Raw genomic sequence first — 20326 nt, forward strand, 5'->3', positions numbered from 1 at the left:
AACCATTCATCAACCCGTTAGAGAATACATATTTTTCCCTCAATCAAAAATGCACGGACCAGCCTAAAGGCCTTTATTACAAAAGCCTAAGGTAGATCTATGTTGTCACATCTCCCTAAAGGATAATTTGAAATCAAATGTGAACCTCCCCCTGTGCAAAAAACAAAAATGCCCAGGCAACATACTTCCTATGATGATGGCGCCATATTAAACAGTAGGACACAACATACGGTACAGGGCTCACATCCTAAATGTAATCACCTCTTGAAACCTGCCAGGATGCATTTTTCACACTTAGTCTAAACCAGCTGTTGAATGCAGCTGTTATTTAATGTCTTCCAAAGTACAATTTATTGCAATTTGTTCCCATTTTTAACATGAAACGTTGAAATGATGTACAAAGCTGTAATGTATACACCTTAAGCATATGAGATAAAATATTTTCTTCTGGTCCTTCACTCCATTAGTAATTTACAAGGAATGAGGTCTGGAAAGTATGAGAGCCTATAGGTTTGTTTAACTGCTGAATATACTTGGAGCTGTTCGGCAGTAGTGTGTCTGCTAAATTATTAAAACACGAAACACACTGATGAAGTTACAAGGATTTCTCGTGGGTTTTTTTTTTAATGTTCAGTGAGACTGTAACACTAACATGTTAGCTTTGGTTTTGCTTTATATGATCACAATACACAGATGCCAATGGGCTGTGCTTTTTTTCCACTTTCACATCTCTCCATAAATCCATTCAAGTCCATCTAAAATCTCTGCAACTTTTTGACATGTTTACAAAAAAAGAAGAAAAAAAACACATCAATATCTAAATGAGAGCTTTGCTTGTAGACGGTCTGACTGTCTCCATTCCCTTTCTCCGTGTATAAAGGCACCCTACTCCATCCCAACAGAACTTCGCTTCGCACATGTTCAATTATTCATCTCCCTCTGTCAAGAATTCAGCCTTGCTAGCACTTGCCAGTATCCCCCACAAATTGGCAGGCAGTCTCATATTTGGCATATGGTGCAGAGCAGTGCTGCTTTTCCTTCCGTCTTCAGTTGGCCTGCTAGCACTCCCTAGGAGCAGAGTAATACACACTGGCGTACACACACGTGTACAGTCACAATGATGCACCGTGTCTGTCAGTTTTGTGAGACAACCTGCCCCACTGTGCTGTTGGGGATTTGCCCACAACGTCTTTGCAACAGGTTTCAAGGTTTTCAGCAAAAGTACAACGGCAACGATTTCTTCCTGGAGACTTCAACATGCGTTCCATTCGCGGCTCCGCAAAACTACACAACTGTTCTCACTCGATCGCTTTACAGACTGAAGCTGAGAACGCCAGATTGCTGAGATCGCCAAACTGTGCATTTCAATAATGCAACAGTTAATTGTTGGTCGGGAAGATGTTAATCAACAAGTTTTCCCTGAGAAGAGTATCATAGCCGGGCAGATTAGCTCAAAACACTTGGCAGAATTGAATACCTAGGTGTCTTTTGTGTAGGACTTTTCCAACAACGGTTCAGTATCTCACAGTGCAAAACAATCACTTTGGCTGAATTCCAGAATAAGTTTCAGGATGCTGAAATGTCACCGTGCTTGGAGAGAACAGAGCCTCTCTTTCAACTAACACCTGCACCTATTCTATCAAGAAAAAAATACGCATGCGCATTATTAGTAAGATTTCAACAGTACTTTACAACCTGCTTAGATTGTGCATCTACTATAACTGGTTATATGCACACTACCTTGTATACTAGCACCATGTTATTCACAGCAACCCAACAGCAAAATGAAAACTATATACGAGTTTCACCCTGTGTGATTGCGACAGATCGATTCATGTTGTCTTCTTTGGTCACTTGTTAGCAATTAAATATAGACCAACTTAATAGAGAATATAAAGTAATTTGTAGTATGGACTGAAAAATGCTTGGAGTCACGTTCCCAATTTAAAATAAGTTCTTTGTTTTCTTATCTCCAATAGCTCAAACGTACACTGCCTGAAGGCTGTGTCTAGCTAAGCTGATGCGCCGAATGTTGTGACGATAATTTAGACACGCCAGCATGGTTTTAAATTTTTTTATGTCCTTTGTTAAATGCCAGTAGTTAGGCACTGACTAAATGGTAAATGAATACCAGGAAAAGACTATTTTTCTACCAGGGCTCTTTTTTGATTTCAAAAACAGAAATACAGCAGCAGCACGGTGCATATGCGTTTGTTCACAGTGACGATCTTGTGCTGTGTCACATTTGCCCTCCAGCCAATAAATTCAAATATGTCACTAACACATTGCTCTGCCTGTATTTTTTTTTCTGCATTTCTACGTTTTTTTTGTGTTGTTTTTTTTTTAAACTTATGCAACACATTTAACCTAGCTCTTTATGAATCTCACTGCGGCTGTGAAAAGAATTCATCAAAGCAAGCGATAATGCAAACTCCCACATATTACAAAAACTCACCCAAAAGGTCAGAGTTACACATTCCCTTTATCAGCAACATAAAGAAAACATTTTGAAGCCGCACAAAAAAAGTCTAGTCGCACTAGTCTGCAAAAGTTTTTTTTTTTTAAGGTTAGCATGTGCGATGCTTTTTCTGTGGAAAAAATGGCTTTGATTCTCAAGTACACTGATCAGTCTAAAAGAATGACGACGGCAGGTTAATTACCTTTTATGTTTAGAGTTAAAAAAAGCACACCTATAAGCCTTAAAAAAGATGCAACGACATGCTTAAAGGCAGTCATCGGGTTCACAGCATCTCAATGTGTCAAATCACACACACACGCATACACAGACACCCTTCCACCTTCTATATGACTGACTGTGAACGGATGCAAGCATAACTGTTTGCATGCAGATGCATCCTTATGCCAAATCTTCTTGTTGCCCTTGTGATGACTAATAACCGAAGAGCAATTGCAGCTAATAAATAATACATTTAAGAGTCTAATCAAATTCAACAAATGAATATGTCTAGAAAACTATTAATCAGAGTGCAAACGTGTATTTACAAATATAACACTGGCACAAACAATCAATTATTCATAAAGTGAATGCTGCATAAGTGGGCTTCTTCCCGGGTGAGATGCTGCCATAATTGGAGTGGGACTACAGGAGTGCTGGATGTGTGCGCGCGTCTTTATGTGTGTACATGCGGGAGCATGTGTGCTAATGTGTAACACACAAACACACACTCAAACACTTCTCCCCATGCGCCAAAGTTCCCCCAAACACGACAAGAGCAGGCAGAGTCGGCTCATTAATGCCTAATGAGTTGTCTGATTAGTGCTGAATATAAAAGCCTTATTGTCAAGCACTGTATGTTTATTTTGATTAATTATTGTACTGAAGTGACTGAATGGAAGCATAACGACATGGAGCATTAACATTTTGTGGTAATAGGGCCTTTGTGGAGACTGTAGCTGTATTTTCAACTCTCAGTGCAGCGCATAAAGCATTGCTACCACCTAAAGAGGTTTTATTGTAAACTAACAGATATATAGGGTTATATTACATTCACTACAATTCACCATTAAACTCCTGCCAGCAGATACTTATCCCCGGTAATGGCCAGCAGCTTGTCTCCACACAGGTGGTTACACAAGAAGGGGTAAGTCTTCGTACGTGTTTGTTTGTGATTCTTCTCTCGTTTGTTCTCAAAATAATGAGAAAATGTTCATAATAAATCAACGCGGATTTAGAGAAGCTGTGCAAAACTCTTGCTTCGCTGGATGTGTGTGGCTGTTGACAGAGATTAGTATTAAAGTATCCTTGACAGCCAAGGGTATTGTAAGCAGCACCAATCAATAATTTCAACTATGAATCAAATGAGCATGTGTAATAGTCAAGGAGTCCTTTATAGCGACCAGCACACAGGGAATCATTACCTGACTCTGCTCTGTCCCTTAATAGTCTCGCATCTGGCTGTATGCCCTCCAACGTTCTTGCTTTGATGCACTGTCACCACACTTGAGCATCATTTCGGCAGCTGTTTTTAGCAAAACTGCTCTAATAATGGGGCTACCTGCCTAATACACAGACAAGGAAAGTTAGCTAATAGGAAACACTTGATGATATCAAACAAATGCTAATGTGGGACTGTCTGTTGAACACGTAAGCGACCATTTGCTAACATGTTTCCTCTATCAGCTTTTCAGGTCATAATGCTTTATGTCAGGGTTTAAAGATTGAAGCACTTTTGGCAAACTTCTTGTAGAGCAAAAAGGACTTTTCACAGGGTTATCATATAATGTATCTTTCGGTTTCTGTGGGTTGTTGATTACTATTGCTTTGAGAAGTGATTCATGTTCAAGCTCAGTTTTATTTGTAGTCTTTTGCTTCAGATGGTGTTAGCTCTCTTCCATTGTGTCCAAGTCTCATTTTTGTTGTGTCCATCAGTCTGGTGTTACCCCCCCAGGCCTAGGGGAAACCAGGCGTAACACAACAAAAATGCCTCCCCCCTTCGTGCTCCCAAGGAAGGACCAATGCCACCCTCAAATTTGCAGTTTCACAACAATTGATTATTTTATTTATCTTTGAAGGTAGGAAACGTCAGGGTGGGCACGGTCAAAGCAACAAAGAAAACATTCTAGAAACATCCTAGAAAGGAAACACAGCTAACTCCTAGGAGTGCAACAATACTCGTATCGATATTGAACCGTTCGATACAGTGCTTTCGGTTCGGTACGCATATGTATCGAACAATACAACATTTTTAATTTATTTTATCAACTTTCCTTCTGACGATGCTGTCTGTGTTGAGCGCTCAGTGGATCTGCGCTCGACAGTGCAGCCTAGGCGGAGTAGTCGAACGCAGATTCACTGAGCGCAGGGCAAGCTAGCGAGACAGAAGTTAAGCTCTCCTTGCAACATGGCAAATTGAACCTCCCCCACCCTCATTCAGATCTGGCGTTTGGAACCATTTTGGTTGGTACTTTGTTGTTTCAGCAACATTACATTTAAAAACTGTACTTTTGACTTCAAATATATATTTATAATTTTAATAAATGACAAATTAAAAAGGCATGAACATTTTTTTTGTATCGAAAAAATATTGAACCGTGACACCAAAGTATCGAACCGAACCGTGAATTTTGTGTATCGTTGCACCCCTACTAACTCTATACCGATAGCTTTACTGGTGGTATAGCTATCTGTATTTTTGTCTTTCTTGTTCCACTGTTAAGTTTTGTCAAGTTAATCTTGTCTCAAAGGAACTTGCAAAGAAAAGCGTCTGGACTTCTTTAAGTTGCTTGAAGACGTTTCACCTCTCATCCGAGAAGCTTCTTCAGTTCTAAGGTCAAGGTCAGGTGTGAAACTGGGTGTGGGTCCCAATCAGCCAGGGTTTTGGGACCCACACCCAGTTTCACACCTTGGCTCAGGCGATTAGAGGATCATCAGGGGGTCCTTTTGTCCGTCTGTGGAGGGATACTCCCACTAGGTTTAAATCTGGGACTCCCCACCATTTGACCTTAGAACTGAAGAAGCTTCTCGGATGAGAGGTGAAACGTCTTCAAGCAACTTAAAGAAGTCTACGATGACCTGGATGACTGAGAACCTTCACAGACTTAATCTTGTCTCCCTATTCAGTTGTGTTTCTCTTCCTGTTTTACTTTGGTGATTGTCTTGTGTTTAGTGTAACTTCCTCTCGAGTCTTTATATGTGTTTCCCTCAGCTGTGTTCCCACCTGTTTCCTCTCTCCTTGCTACATTGTATTACTTTGTCACATATTCCCTCAGGGTTGTCTGTTTCCTTGTTCCATGTTTCCCCAGAGATTCCAAGTTTTTGAATTGTTTGCTCCTGATCAGCTACCTTTTATACAGTTCAGCATTAAAGCTGGCCTTTAAGTTTATGTTCTGTCTCCCCCAGGCCTGCATTTGAATGCCACACAGCCATAGTTTGACAATATCATGTCGTCCATGATTTTTATGTGAATTTTGATGTGAAATTGAAGTGTCATCTTATCATATCAATGACACTTCACATCTAGTGTCATTGATATGAGATGCTTCACATCTAGCTCCCCTACTGCACAACAATAAGGCAAGCCCTGACATGTCTGAGAGTGAGAGCCACATTTCAGCCTACAATAATGTTTTCATAAAAAGTAAGCTACTCCAACAACCTCTAACACAAACACAATACTTTGTAAAATATGCAAGAAAATTGTTCCCACTAGAGATGAAAACAGCGAACTCGTTTCACCGATTGAAGCAACAATGCACCATCAAGCACAACCAGGCTCACTGAGCATCGCTGGCTACACTCCATATGAACAGAAAAGCAAACGGTGGATTGAAATAACTGATGTGGTTAAATGGTGGAAAGGAAGTAGTTGAAGAAACTTGTTAAAATACTCAACCCAAGACACACTATGCCCTACTCTATTGTTTAATAGTTGACGTATTTGCCCCGTATACAAATTCCCTTTGGATCGAGAATGGGTGAAGACATAGATAATCTATGACTAGGGATGGGTATCGTTTAGGTTTTATCCGATACCGGTGCCAAACCGGTACTTTTGAAACGGTGCCGGTGCTTAAACGGTGCTCAAACCGGTGCTTAAAGAATGGAAAACACAAAATTGGTCCAAAAACCTCTCATGTTCAGCTGTTTTTTTGTATAAAGATAACAATGTTAGCCTTTTCTGCAGCTATGGGGCATATATGGTATCACTCTTGGCTGGAAGCAGTGTTTAAACAATGGAAAAAACACAAACTTTGTCCAAAAACCTCTCATGTTTAACTGTTTTCCACTTTTTCTTTGGTCATTTTAGCCTTTTTGTCCAGGGTGAAGGGGGTATCTGACATCAAACAAGAAGACAGCTGCATGTAGCTATGATGATGTTTGCTAGTTCACCTTACATGCATTAATGTAATAAAGTGGTTAGCCTACTCAACGTAAATTACACATGAACAACATTAAGCTACTCACCCAGAGAAGAACGGCTGCTGCTGCATCATCATCCTCATCATTTCTGCTACACTGGCAGGGCTAGGGGCCAGGACTCTCCTCTTCGGGTTTTTGGGGGATGTTGCTAACTCTTGGTCCGATAACAGGCACCACACCCGCAGTAGATTTGCTCGGTGTGAGGTCTCGCAGCAAGCTATCAAATACAGTGCATTTCTCAGCTTTAAAAAAAAAAACGCTATGCGTCGCCAGGTGTTTCATCAGATTTGAGGTGTTACCTCCTTTGACAGTATCACAGTATCACCTTAAAGCACTTGTTGCAGCTGCTGAGTTTGCATCTTTTGCTGTGAAGTACAGCCAGACTTTTGACCGCTTCGCCTTGGGCATTTTTAATCTGTAGCTCTGCTCTAAAAGAACGTACGTACCTGGACCCGCCTACTATCCTCGGAAACGTAAAATGATTGGCTAGAATCTAAAGTGTATCATTCCATACCAGTTGGTGGCGGTAATGCACCTTTCAGTTGTTTGCCAACCGCCAATACAAATGTAAGGAAGAAGAAAGTGTATCACAGCTCAGGAAAAAAAAAGCACCGAAATAAAGCACCGAAATGTGTGCTGCTTTTCGGTCTGGTTACTACCGTTTATGTCAGAACCGGTGCCATCATGGCACCGGATACCGGTACCCATCCCTATCTATGACAGTCAACCTTTGTTGGTTAGGTCTGTAAACATTTCTTTAATGAAAGTTGTGCAACAGGCAGTTAAATTAACAAATTGAATAAAATGTTTAATTCTTCACCTGTAAATTTTACTTATAGAAGTCTTTATACAACTATAAGTTTTATAAAATGATACTTTTATAAAACTTGTAATGAAAAAGCAAGAAATGCTCAAATTTAAAATAGAGGTGACAACTGTAACAAAAGAAAATCTATTTTTTGAAGGTGCGAGTGTGTGTAACGAGTCATGACTCCCTGTGGTTTATCAAAAAAACACAAATGCTGATAGTTCAGCCTGATGTCACAGATTAGCAGAATGTTTGCTGAGTGCTATTGTTTGTGAATCAAGCTTACGAAAGCTCTCGGTGCTTTGGTGACAACATGTATTTTGCAGACTGGCAATAAATCTGTATGTACGGCTGCAGGAGATGGGATGATTAATAAATCTGGGACAACCAAGAGAGTTACTTTTTCTCACCAGGTGTGACCGCACTCTTTCAGTTAAAATAAGAAAGAATGAATGTTAAGGATTGGTGTTGTTCACTTGCATTCAACAAATAGAACAGAAAAAAAAAAGTTTTCAATTGAAGTAGTATTTTTTTTCTCCGTATTGGATCTAATGCAGCACTCCTAAGAACTATTTTTACTGATCCACTGACCACATCCAGATATAAAAATAAATGCATTAATCCCAAAATGTTATTAATGGTAGAAAAATTTGTGTCTGCTTTTGAATAAGTCCTCTTTTCTCTCTTGATCTGCCTCTCTCTCTTTCTGCTGCCCTCCTGTCCGTGAGCAGAATGCTATTAGTATTGTCAGAGGAGAGACTGTATTGCTTGGCCTGTTGCTCTGTACACATTTTAAATCAGAGGTAATGGGGCACTTCAGGAGACTGCTGTTTCACACACCCAACTGCCAATATACTGTAATCACTAAAGGCCCCTTTTCTTCAAAGATAACCATTGGTTACGTGCGCTGCACTTAAAACTACAAAGCTGCACTGGGGATACATTGACAGTAACTTAGTGAACTGACAAGCACCAGGTCTGAGTGAGATCACAACCTGTAACACACATTACGCATCATTGCTAACTAATGTATCTGCACTAATCTTTTCTACCACATCGTCTAGAATAAAAAGCTCCAGAGAGACAGAGTATTTCTATAGAGATGCCAGAATCTAAGTGTGCCAGATCAGAAGTGCCTGTCACAAGCTCGACTACTACATTCCTCATCCTCATACCTCAAACATGGCAAAAGTTACGAATAATGAGGTGAGTGCATGTGCCATTAATCCATGCATGTGGAAAGCTTGGGTTTAGCATGCTCTGCTATTGGCTCTGTACAGTATGATGTAAACGAGGGGTTGCACCGTAACCCAGGATAAGGTAAACAAATATGTATGTATGTCATGTAGTGATACTCCAGGAGTATCAGTATAAATATGGAACAAGAACTGAGTAAACAGTGTTATAATAAATAATTAAACATATTTCATTAAACAAAGTAACTGAAAAAGTTACATCCGCAGTAGGAGTACTAACAAAATGAAACAAACATTCCTCCTTTACAAATGTTGGCCTGTTTAGCCTTGGTGATATTTCCCACCTGGCCAGCAATCAACCTCAGAAGCCAGATGAGTCTTGTAGTGCAGAGTGCATGCATTAATGAATGCTGCGTGCTGTTACATCCTAAATATAAAATGGATCAGGTTTGTATCAAAGGTATTTGACCATTCTTCAGCTAACAATAAACCACTTTCCCCTGGAGGATAAATGCATTAAATGGGGTGACTCAACCTTAATGTTAATGCACTGCTAGCAGCCCATTAATTGCTCTAGCCCAGTGGGTGGTTTCATATCAGCATGTAAACATCTCCTGTGTGAGGACGTTTGGCATTTGTGGGTGCACGCTGGCTTGCATTTATTTTTGACATCCAAACTGTTCATATTTGTCCAGTCAAAGCCAGCCATTTCAACTTCTGCCTGATAATTAATCCAAATGAATATGCATGTCTGATGCTCACTCATACACACTGGGCTACGGTGAATCACATTGCGCTTTGCACGGTTTTCTCTATTTCCTCGGCAGATGCAGACACAGAGGCAAAAGAAGGGGGAGTGGGTGCAGGGGTCCCTACTGTGATGAACTGGTGCTGACACAGCCAGATGTTTAGTTAATATGCAGAGCCCCAATGTGGGATGATGGGAGGAGTTGACATGCGCTTCAGGGGCTTTAGGCAGCCAAGTGCTCTTCTGTAGCCGGCTTGTATCTCTGCTGGGAGAGTGTGTGTATGCTTATCACATACAATTTGCATTTAGCTGAGTGTGTGCATTTATGTATAGCTCTGTGTTTTAATGCAAACGTTTGGCAATTCAGAACACAATAATCACTCCACGTGTGTATGCATGCTTTCCCTTTTCACAGTGGCACACTGAGCATATGTCTGAAACAAAGTCTCTTGTCACAGCTTCCTCTCAGTGAACTGTGTCAGAGCTGGAGGGCAATTGACTGCGCTCACACAGAGGCGAGCAGAGCTCGCACACAAGCACACACTGCTGTCTGAGTGTTTCCACGAGCCTGCAGAGTCTGACGCTGCTGTTTGGTGGAAACCAATGGAAGAGCCGCAAACATAATGAAGTAAGAAGCAGCACTGAAGAAGCAATCAGCCACATTTTGTTGATGCCATCTAATTACCAAGCATCGACATCAACAGCCTGTCATCATCATTACTGATTTCCATCAGCATCATCTTTGTTGCCATTTTCCTGAAGCCTCTACGGACCTCTTGTAGTAAGGACGAAGGAGTCAGTGACACAATGACAAGCAACTGGGTGCAATGGCATTAAACGTGTTGTAAAATACAGACACACACACTTGGAGCTGAAGAAGCAGGGAAGTGCAAAGACACTCTTTCTCCCTCTCATTTTCTCTGGCTCCACTCTACGTCTCACTGTCCTCCTCTATCGACACTAATCTAATTTCCAAGTAACCTGAATTAAATAAGCGAGTGTCATTAAGACCAGTGAAGGATGGCCGAGGGCCTGGGGAGATCAAGAGTTGGAGCTGGGGAGGATAAGAAGGTGCTTAGTTACACCTTGTAGATCCACAGAGTCTGTGAAGTTGATGAAAGGGTAAAAAAGCAGATGCAGACAACCTTTCTGCTTCCCCCCCCCCCCCCCCCTTACTTCTCCCTCTTCCATTGTAATCACATGCTCTCCATATTGGGAAATGAATATATTATTTAGATCCTCAACTGTTTTGATGAGAGATAAGACAGAAATTACCCCTCTGCAACAGCCGAGCAGTCTTTTTCCATTTTTTTCAAGGTTATCACTTCTTTCTTGCCCCAAACTCATTTCCCTGAAACCCCATTTAACAATTAAGCCAACACTGCTTTCCACTCACCAAGCAACCAACCCACCTCACATACCCATCATATCCTCTGCTTTCTATTGACAACTAGCAGCTGGCAGGCACTGTGAAGTATTTCACATCCACCTAGGACTCATCCTCGCAGTTATATCTGTCCAACGTGTGACTACTGGGAGGCAGCTAAAGACTGCCATCAATCCCTTAGGTGTGTTTTTGATGATCCCCACATGGGAATACTTCACTGCTAGCGTTAGCTAACCCGACGCACTATTTTAACAATCTCCCCTGGGTCTGTTAGAGCTCTATTACAAGTCTGCTGAAGGAGCTGCACAATACATTACGAGATGCGTGCCGTCATGTACACACTGCTCTTTCAAAGTGCTGCTAGAGTGGATCTGAAACAGGTTGTTTGGCTTTGTCTCACAAGTATTCAGCAAAACAATAAGCACCGCAATGGACAGTTTAAAGGAGTCTGTGAGTTCAGCCTCTTTATGGCTGTAAAGAATCTTTGCTCTTCAGAGAGAACAAAATGTGCAAGTTGTTTACTGCAAGGAGATAATGATTTAAGACATTTCTTATATTGGAATCCAGGGTCACTGCCAATTGTAACAGTGGGGCTGGCTTTGATTTTACAGTGTGAGTCATCAAGATATGGGCCCAGTTGTACTGTAGCAGGAACCACAACAAATGGTTGATTTTTAATTTAGTTTAATTGTGTTTAGTTTTATTGTGTGATGGCTGTGTGCAAGGTGTAGTGAAAAATGTTACAGGTCTGTAGCTGGCAGTTTGAAAACAACTCTGTCCTGACCAATGACTAGGCTCCTGATTCCAAGGATTTATCGGGCAGGATAAAGTCTTGAAGTTACCTACTAAGTGGAAACTTCCAAGAAAGGTGATTGTGAGTACTTTGGCAGGTGTTCACAGAGATCAGCCACACTGAATCCCCCTGCTGTATTGTGCTGTTAAAAAAAAAGTTCTGGCTTCCACAATACCTCAAAAAGTGTCCAGGGACAACCTTTAGAAGCAAGCACTAAAGGTTATTAGATGGGGCGTATAAGGACTGGACTGATTTTTCCAGCTCAACACACATATTTGTCATTGCACCGAGATTTTGTTTAGTTTGGATTAAACACATTGCCCATGCTTTCATCATTACCATGAAAGGATGTGCATGGTTTAAAATGAAAACGACAAAGAAAACATGATTCATCAGACCAGCAGTCCTTGCTTCTGGTTCCAGTTCAGACAGGTCAGCAAGGGCACATAACTAGCTGGCAGGAATTCGGTCCCTTACACTGATGTTTGAAAGGAACGTATTCTGACACATTTTTGCATTAAGGCAACCTAAAGACTTTTAGTAATGTGTGACAGTTGCCAGAATTTCCTCCCCTTAGGCACTCATTTGCCTTTCACCAGTTTACTGGCTGTCCTTTGTTGGACTGTTTTTGAAAGGTACTAATCACAGTATACTGAGAAAGTGTCTAGCCAACACTACTTGACTCTTGTCAGAGTCACTCAGACAAAGTCACTCTATTCATATCTGCCCTGCTCTTATGATTGTCTGTTTATCCTGCTTTTAACACATCAGCTTCAAGAGCTGACTGCTCACATGTTGCCTAATACATTCAAAACGTCTCAGGTACCTTACGAATGAGATAATAAATATTATTTACATTGCCCACTGATTTTTATAAACGTTTGACTTGTAAGATATAGACTTGGGAGACTACCACAGCTGGTCTGTAAACTGGTCCATAAGAGGGATGGTGAGAGAATTTTGACAGGAGGAAGCTTTTTTTGAGAGGAAAAAAAAAAAACAGGTGGGAAGATTGTGAACTTGCACTAACCACTCTATTTCTCATCGACCTGTGTACTCTTGTAAAAAATGGTTTCTAAACATCATGGCTTCATACTATGTAATCACTGATAGCGTTCATGATTTCTCAAATCTTGTTTTGTTGTAATCATCTAAGTGTGTAACTGTACAATGCTATTGAATAGAAAGAGTAATGAGTTTATTTCTGTAGTTCTCGAAAAGCATGGAAAAAAATGAATGACCACAAAATTCTGAGCTTTTGCACTTACAGGTTTCAAGTGGGTCTATAGTGATTTGCTTTAGGTACACCTCACTGTTTTTGGCTAGAGTTCAAGGAAAATGGAAGCATGCAGTTAAACCTGAAAGAGTTGGGCGGGGGTGGGGGGGGGTGGGGGAATAAACTTGCTTCTGGAAAGTGAGACAGTGGGAAGGTCAACCAGAGCACTTAGATAAGTGAAAGCACTAAGTGGACAGAGAACGCATTTCAAACCCCTCTTGTAAAGGACTAAGGTAGCACTTAAGGGTATTTGCTTTTTAGCACTTTCTGTGGCTTCCCCACCTGTCTCAAGTGTGTGTATGTGTGTGCACTTGCAGGGATGCTATATGGAACTCATTCGGATAGCATCTTAACTGAATGTTTAAAGGACAAAGCTCTGAAAGACCCCATCACATGTACATTCTGATCCAGTCAAATATAAATATACCAACTTTTTACAAAAGAGAATAATCCTCAATCCTCTCCTTTCTCTTCCTCCACGACTGCATTATGTCCTATAAATGTAAATGTAATGTTAGTGGCTTTCTTCTTCTGCTGTAGTGCGAGTATTAAGTTTGGGTACACAGCACTTAAGGCAACTCTTGTTTTTATGGTATTTATGTTTTCAGTGTGTCCACATTCTGTCCAACTGAGTGAGATTTACAAGTTGATCCACCTCATCAGCTAACTTTTGCTTTGCTTCGGTTCACTTTTCCCTTCATAGGTTTTTCCTCAGATTGGGTGAACGACATATTCAGCAGCCAACAGCAGGTCTGTGATGATTCTCTCCCACTGACATGTGATCACTCTTCTCATTTTTTCCCTTTCTCTTTTGTTCTCAGAGTACCTGCTCCTTTATTTACCGCTCAGTGACTCAGGCGTGTTCCACATGTGCAGTATTTGCATTTTTATAAGATTGCAATTGACTTGAAAAACAAACACAATAAAAGTACAATGCAATTATGCCCTCAACTAAAACTCGCACAGGGGGCGGAAGGTTACATTTGTGTATCAAGCTGTCATTTGTCTGCATTACCTCAGTGAGAGGTGCTTTTCAATAAAACCACCCTCTGTGGAGAGACGCAGGAAAGCAGTAAAATTCCATCATCTCCACAGTTTAGTCTTGTACACCGCCAATAAACAGCAAAAACCAGCCCACTATTTTGCCGCCACAGAAATACAGTTGTCATCATGCAGAGCAGAGTGACACTGCCATTCCCTCAGATAAAAATCAAAAAGTCCGACTTTTTCTTTACAAATCTCTCTCTCTGATGCACACCGTGTAGAACTGGTGCGCAGTTATCCCGCCCCTCTGAGAATTTTTTGGGAAGATCTGACTTTTGCTTTTGTGTGTGTGTGCTTAGGAGGGACATCAAAGATATAAAAAAAAAGCACCCAAGCAAATATGAGAAAAAGTTTGTCTGCTCCCATGTCTATTTACCTCTGCTGCTCTACATTTCAGAAATCCTCGAGCAGACCGCAGCACAGAGGCACTGCGGTGCTGCTTCAGTAGCCACAAGTGTGAAATCCTCTATTTCTTCTTTAAAGTTTGAGCCACGCAAACTTTAATCGTTTTGCTTTCTGTGTCTGGGAATGAATTAGCAGTTGTGCAGGGCTGTGTAATTTTTCTTCAGCTTGCTTGCTAGTTGTACTCGCGCATTCGAGCATCAACGCAGGACAAACGAAGGGAGACAAACAACAGTTCCAGCCCATCTAATAACACAGGGGCTTATCAGCCGCCTCTGCCTCCCCTAATTTTCATCAGTTTTGACAAGCCCATTAAATGAATCTGGGACCAAAAATAAACATGTTTGTGTTGAGCTGAAGTGACAGGCAGTGATCACACCTCCCAATGTTGTAGAGATAGCTACAACAACTTTTAATTAAAAATGCGGCCCCCGTGCACAACAGCCTGGACATGATAAACAAGACATTTGCCTCCAGCACAGAAACTCGTGCAAGGATAGCAGGACAGAGTGTGATCCAACACGCAGCGCATCGCTGGTGCTGATCATTAACAAAGAAGCTGGAATATTGCGGTAGATTCATGGTGTGAGGGTTGGCAGGAAGCTTACAAAGCAACCCTTTTCTCTAATTCTGCTCTAACATCATTGAGTTTGATAATCCTACACCTTGAGTGCGTTATCTGTAAAGGACTGAATTCACAATAATCTTATGCTTCAACAGTGAGTAACTTCACATTCATCATCAATTATGGAAGGCACAACTGTATCTTTTTTGCCACAATTGTGACATGTCATGTTTGACGACTTTTAGTGTCTTATCTTAAACAGGCCCCATGGGAAACACTCTTCAAATTCAAACACAATGGACGAGCAGCTTTTAGAATCCTCGGGGGGACAACCCCGGACAATACGGCTGCAGCAAAAGCAATGTCAGCACTCAGGTCCATTGATGGCCAACACCTATTTTTCTCAGGATGACATCTTTATCGGTGGGCATTGTCATCCGCAGGAAAAACACCCGCCTGTCAGCAGTACAAAAATCAGTTTCCATGACAACGCCGGTCTCCAAACTTCCAAGTCATTTCTGTCACGGAGGCTGACAGAAGGTGAGCTATCATTACTTCTTTTTTTTTTTTGCCTTCTCCATCTTGCTTGTGCTGCTTTTAGTTCGACTTATTTGCCTCCCGTTGAGTTGTCTTGTAGTATTACTGCCCCTATCACTCTTCTCAAGCTCTTTCTCCGCCTCTCTCTCATTTTCCTTTCTTTGATAACTATTTATTTCCCAAAGCCGCACCCCTGGGTTCAGATGGGAAACATAAGAGAAGAGATAAAGAGACTGAAATCCAGTTTACTGCAAGTTAAGTTTCTATTTTTCCAAAGGCATGAAGCAGGATCACGACTTTAGATTTTGCCTCTGTCTTCGCGCAGTCTGTAATGAATACAGTAGTTGTTATGCAAACGCTCTTTTCTGCACTGTACTGGACATCTTCTGGACTCTGCATCCCTGAGATGTTTTGGAGAGGTCCGTAACATCGTTTCTCTTCATCTGTTTGCCAGGGGTCCCTCCTACTCACCAAAGAAAAACAAAATACCTAGAAAGAAAAAAGTTTCAGTGCAAAAAAGATATGAAAAAGAGGGTGACATTGGGAGGCGGGGTGGAGCAGGAAGGGAGTTGAAGATCCTTAGGCAAATATTCTGGGTTTTTTTTTTCTCTATCCTTATTTGCCCTGCTCTGAGCAAATGTCAAGCTTTGCTGGGAGCTGGCAGAAACAGCTTATTATAAAAATTTGAACCTGAAGCATCTTGCCTCTTCTGTGTCAAAATGCACTAGAAGCAAAATATAGGGAATAAGCTGGTGTCTTGATATGCGTCCAGAGCCATAAGCGCCCGGCCTGCAGTTGAGTTTTTGCCACATCAGTCCACATGACTGTGAGCAGAGTAGAGGCTGTTGTCCAGTACCAAAACCTGCAATTACATTTACTTGTGTCTTGTAGGATGAAATGAATCATTACCACTGCAGCATGGAAGAACACAATCTGGCCTACTCCCAGCTATTCCCCTATGGGGACTGATTTGTGATCGCATCTGAAGATAGACTGTGCATTCAATCAACAATGCAGCTTTCAGCTTTCAAGCCACCCTGCTGAAAGGCTTGAGGTATACAAGAGATCAATAGAGATAAATTAATTACCATGCTGCCAAATGGGAAGTCTGTGTGGCCCGAGTTTCTATAGAAACACAAAACTACATGGCAGGCCACACTGAGCAACTGATTTTGAGGTTTATATGTGAACCGCTGCTACAAAAGAGGTCCCGGAGTTGCCCGTGGCGTGCCCTGATGATTTGCTGAACCAATGACATTAACAAATACCCACTGGTTTGATGCAGATGAGGAGCTTTTTCCATGTGAGACATACATGACGTTTTTCTGCAGCTTGTATACTCTGCAGTTGGTCGAGTGAGATAATGCCTGCATGCCAGAGAGCTTTGTGTCCCATTTATGTGAGTTCAGCCCATACAGATTCATGACGTGAAAACCATTATGACAAAAAGTGTACGAAACAGACGAGAACAACAGGCAGACACAGTGAACTCCTCTAGCACTTATTGCAACCACCCACTCCCCTTTAGCTTCGACCAAAGTGAGTCCGCAGCAGGGCCGGACTGCAAGCGTATTTCCTCCTGGCACGCTCATCTATAAAGAGCAGCAATATGCCGGCTGCCCAGCCTGCCTGGGGGCTACATTTGCTACAACACTAATATCATAGAAGCAACCAATGAATTCCTAAAGAGTACAATCGGGGGGAAACAACCCTTGCCACTGACATCACCCTGGCACTTGCCTCCCTTCCTGCTTCTTACACAAGCAATATTCCAAGTTGTTGTTTTGCTTCCATCAAATTTTCCATTAAAAGTGACATTTCATCTAAATCAAGCCCTTGGGGTGGGAACCCAGACAAAAACTAAAGGAGGTGAAGGATGGGGGAATTCTCAAGTACAGTTACACACACAGCAGTTGTGTGCACACAGCCTGGTGTGTATACCTCCAGCACCTGACTGACTCCATAATCATGGGGAGTGCTATTATTTCTAGCCATCAGAGCAACATCAAAGCAATTACATGTGTCTCTGCATTCAGTGTGGTTATTAAAGCAAACAGCACAGTCATTTATCTGAGATGTGTAAACATCCCAGCTTTCTCTCCCTCTCTGGATCCTCATATGCTACTGGCTTCACACCACTGAAAAAAAAATGCACAACCGTCCTACAGCAAGGTGGGTGTATGTGTGTTTATGAGGGGGGGTACTGAGTTACTTCAATGAGGCTCACAAGACATTTGAAATAGCTTCCAGTCTGCACTCCGTGAATATGAATCATTGTTCAGTTGTCACATTGCCAGTGGAGCAAGAGACTGAAAGAGACACCAAAGAAGAGAGGAAATGAGTGTAGGCAAGGAGGTACGGGAATAGAATGACTAACTGCTCTTGACCAAACACTCTACTTCTAGGAGGACTGAGTCTGGGAAATATTCGTTCCCTCAGGCACTGGTTTGCACAGTTCACTGGGACTTATCGAGGTCTGGGGTCTTTTGACAGTCAAGAACACCCTGGACTCCCTTGAAGACTTCACCACATTTTCTACCAGAAATGAAAAACTCAAGACATGATATCAATAGTATATGGATAGCCACACACTTCAAAAAAGTCAAAGCCAGTCTGGCCTTGAAGTGTAGTAGCTGCAAGTGTCAGCTTGTGCCAGTTCTTAACATTTGGTAAGACCCTGCAATATATGAACAACTGATGAAATAGGCAAGAAAAGTGGAAACTGCACTCGCCAGGTAAAGAGATATTATCCTAACAAATGTAGCTTTGTGGCAATCAGTTTGACTCATTTGTGTCTATCATCGCACATGCATTTCTTCTCAAGGTCTGTCAGGACTGTGCCACAGCATGCGCTGGACAAAAGCAATGTGAACACACTGTGGATTTATCACTGGTAGGCTTACATTTGCATGTATATTCACATATTTGGACACTGTGTGGTCTGAAATTCCTTGAAAAAAACACTTTTTTGACCCATGTCAGGAAAATGAAGAGTTCCAAGGGACACATTTACATTCTATTCAGATGGGAAAACAGCAATTGAAAACCACTGAGTGTTGTCTAAATCTGTTTTGGTCCCTAAATCTGCATGGCTCTGCATGTTTGCAATATTTGTAGGTGGATAAAGTGAAGTGCAGACTTAACTTGACTTTTTTCTGGGAAACAAAAGCTCGTTGGAACTTGAAACTGGGTTATGGCAGACATAAGATTCAACCAAGAGTTAAAAAGTGTCCAATAAAAGTGAAATAATGAGCTGAAAACCACTTTACTGCACCATAAAGCTGATTTAGCTGATAAATTTCCCTGATTCTCATCAGTGCAAGGGATATCCGTCACATACGTTTACTGGCCACTTTATTAGGTATACCTATTCAACTGCTCATTTATACAAATGTTTACTCAACCATTCAGCTGACAGTATGTTATTGCATTTAGGCATGACACGGTAGACACGGTAGACACGGTAGACACGGTAGACACGATTAAGGCGACCTGCTGAAGTTAAAACAGCATGAGAATGAGTACTTTCTTGAGGGACATTAAGTGACTTTAAACATTTCACAAATGGCTGATCTGCTGGGATTTTCCCCACAACCATCTGTAGGGTTTATCGAGAATAGTTAGAAAAAGAGAAAATTTCCAATGAGCTGAAATTCTCTGGGAGAAAATGTCTTGTTGATACCAGAGGTTAGAGGACAATTCTCAGAGTACGGTCAGAATTTGGTGTAAACAACATAAAAGCATGAAAGTCATCCTGCCTTGGTTCAATAGTTCAGACTGCTTATGGTGTAATAGTGTGGGGGATATTATCTAGCTCCATTTCAGGTCCCTTAGTACCATTTGAGCATATTTTCTTTAAACACCACAGTCTACCTGTGTATTGCTGCTGACCGTCTCCATTCCTTTATGACCACAGTGTACCCATCTTCTGATGTCTGCTGCCAGCAAGATGATGTGTGCTATCATAAAGCTCAGACCATCTCAGACTGGTTCCTTGAACACACTGTAAAATCGAATTAGTTCCCAGAGCTTAAAAACATTATGCAAACTCATTGCCTTAAACAAAAAGGAAGTAAAGCTTACTCACAACAATTAAGTTAGGCAACTTATTCATTATGGGTACACTGTACAATCCAATTAGTTCCCAGAACTCATTGCCTCAAAAAAAAAAAAAAAAAAAAAACTAAGCAAAGTGTACCTAAGATGACCAAGTTATCTTCGGTTTCCCAGTCCAGGCATTACTGCCTGAATGACTGTCATGGATTTAGGTGATGCAAATGTAAGTGCGTGATGAAAGTCTTTAGCATTGTCCCAACTGATGCAATGTTGGAGATGCAATGACCTGCGTGTGACATTTCTCACTGAACAAATCATCTGTGACGGAGGACTCATTTCTCCTGCTGTCCTGAAAGGAAACAATCATATTCCTAAGAGAGAATCCCAGACTCCCTCTCCCCGGCCACCCCCTCCTGCTTATCCAGGGGAACTCCAGCATGTCCAGGCTCTGCTCCGGGGCCTCCTCCACAAGGGACATGCCTAAACCACCTTAACTTGGTCCTCTTGATGTGAAGGAGTAGCAGCTCTACTATGAGCCCCTCTTGAATGACTGAATTTCTCACCCTCTCTCTAAGGGAGAGGCCAGCCACCCTTCGGAGAAAGCTCATTTTTGGCGCTTGTATTCGCAATCTCG

At 41.6% G+C, this 20326-nt stretch overlaps 1 protein-coding gene and 1 long non-coding RNA gene across 3 annotated transcripts in view; both read right to left on the reverse strand.

The window, feature by feature from the left end:
• The window catches only part of LOC146519031 (cadherin-4-like), a 217642-nt gene that overhangs the window by 130740 nt on the left and 66576 nt on the right, over positions 1-20326 (reverse strand). The window lies entirely within an intron of this gene.
• The window catches only part of LOC146519032 (uncharacterized), a 38628-nt gene continuing 19761 nt past the window's right edge, over positions 1460-20326 (reverse strand). Inside the window, exon 2 of the long non-coding RNA XR_014874250.1 lies at positions 1460-20258. This is a non-coding gene — a long non-coding RNA (uncharacterized LOC146519032). The remainder of the gene's footprint in view (positions 20259-20326) is intronic.

This window comes from Neolamprologus multifasciatus, chromosome 5 (assembly GCF_963576455.1).
Source record: "Neolamprologus multifasciatus chromosome 5, fNeoMul1.2, whole genome shotgun sequence".
NCBI classification, from domain to species: domain Eukaryota; kingdom Metazoa; phylum Chordata; class Actinopteri; order Cichliformes; family Cichlidae; genus Neolamprologus; species Neolamprologus multifasciatus.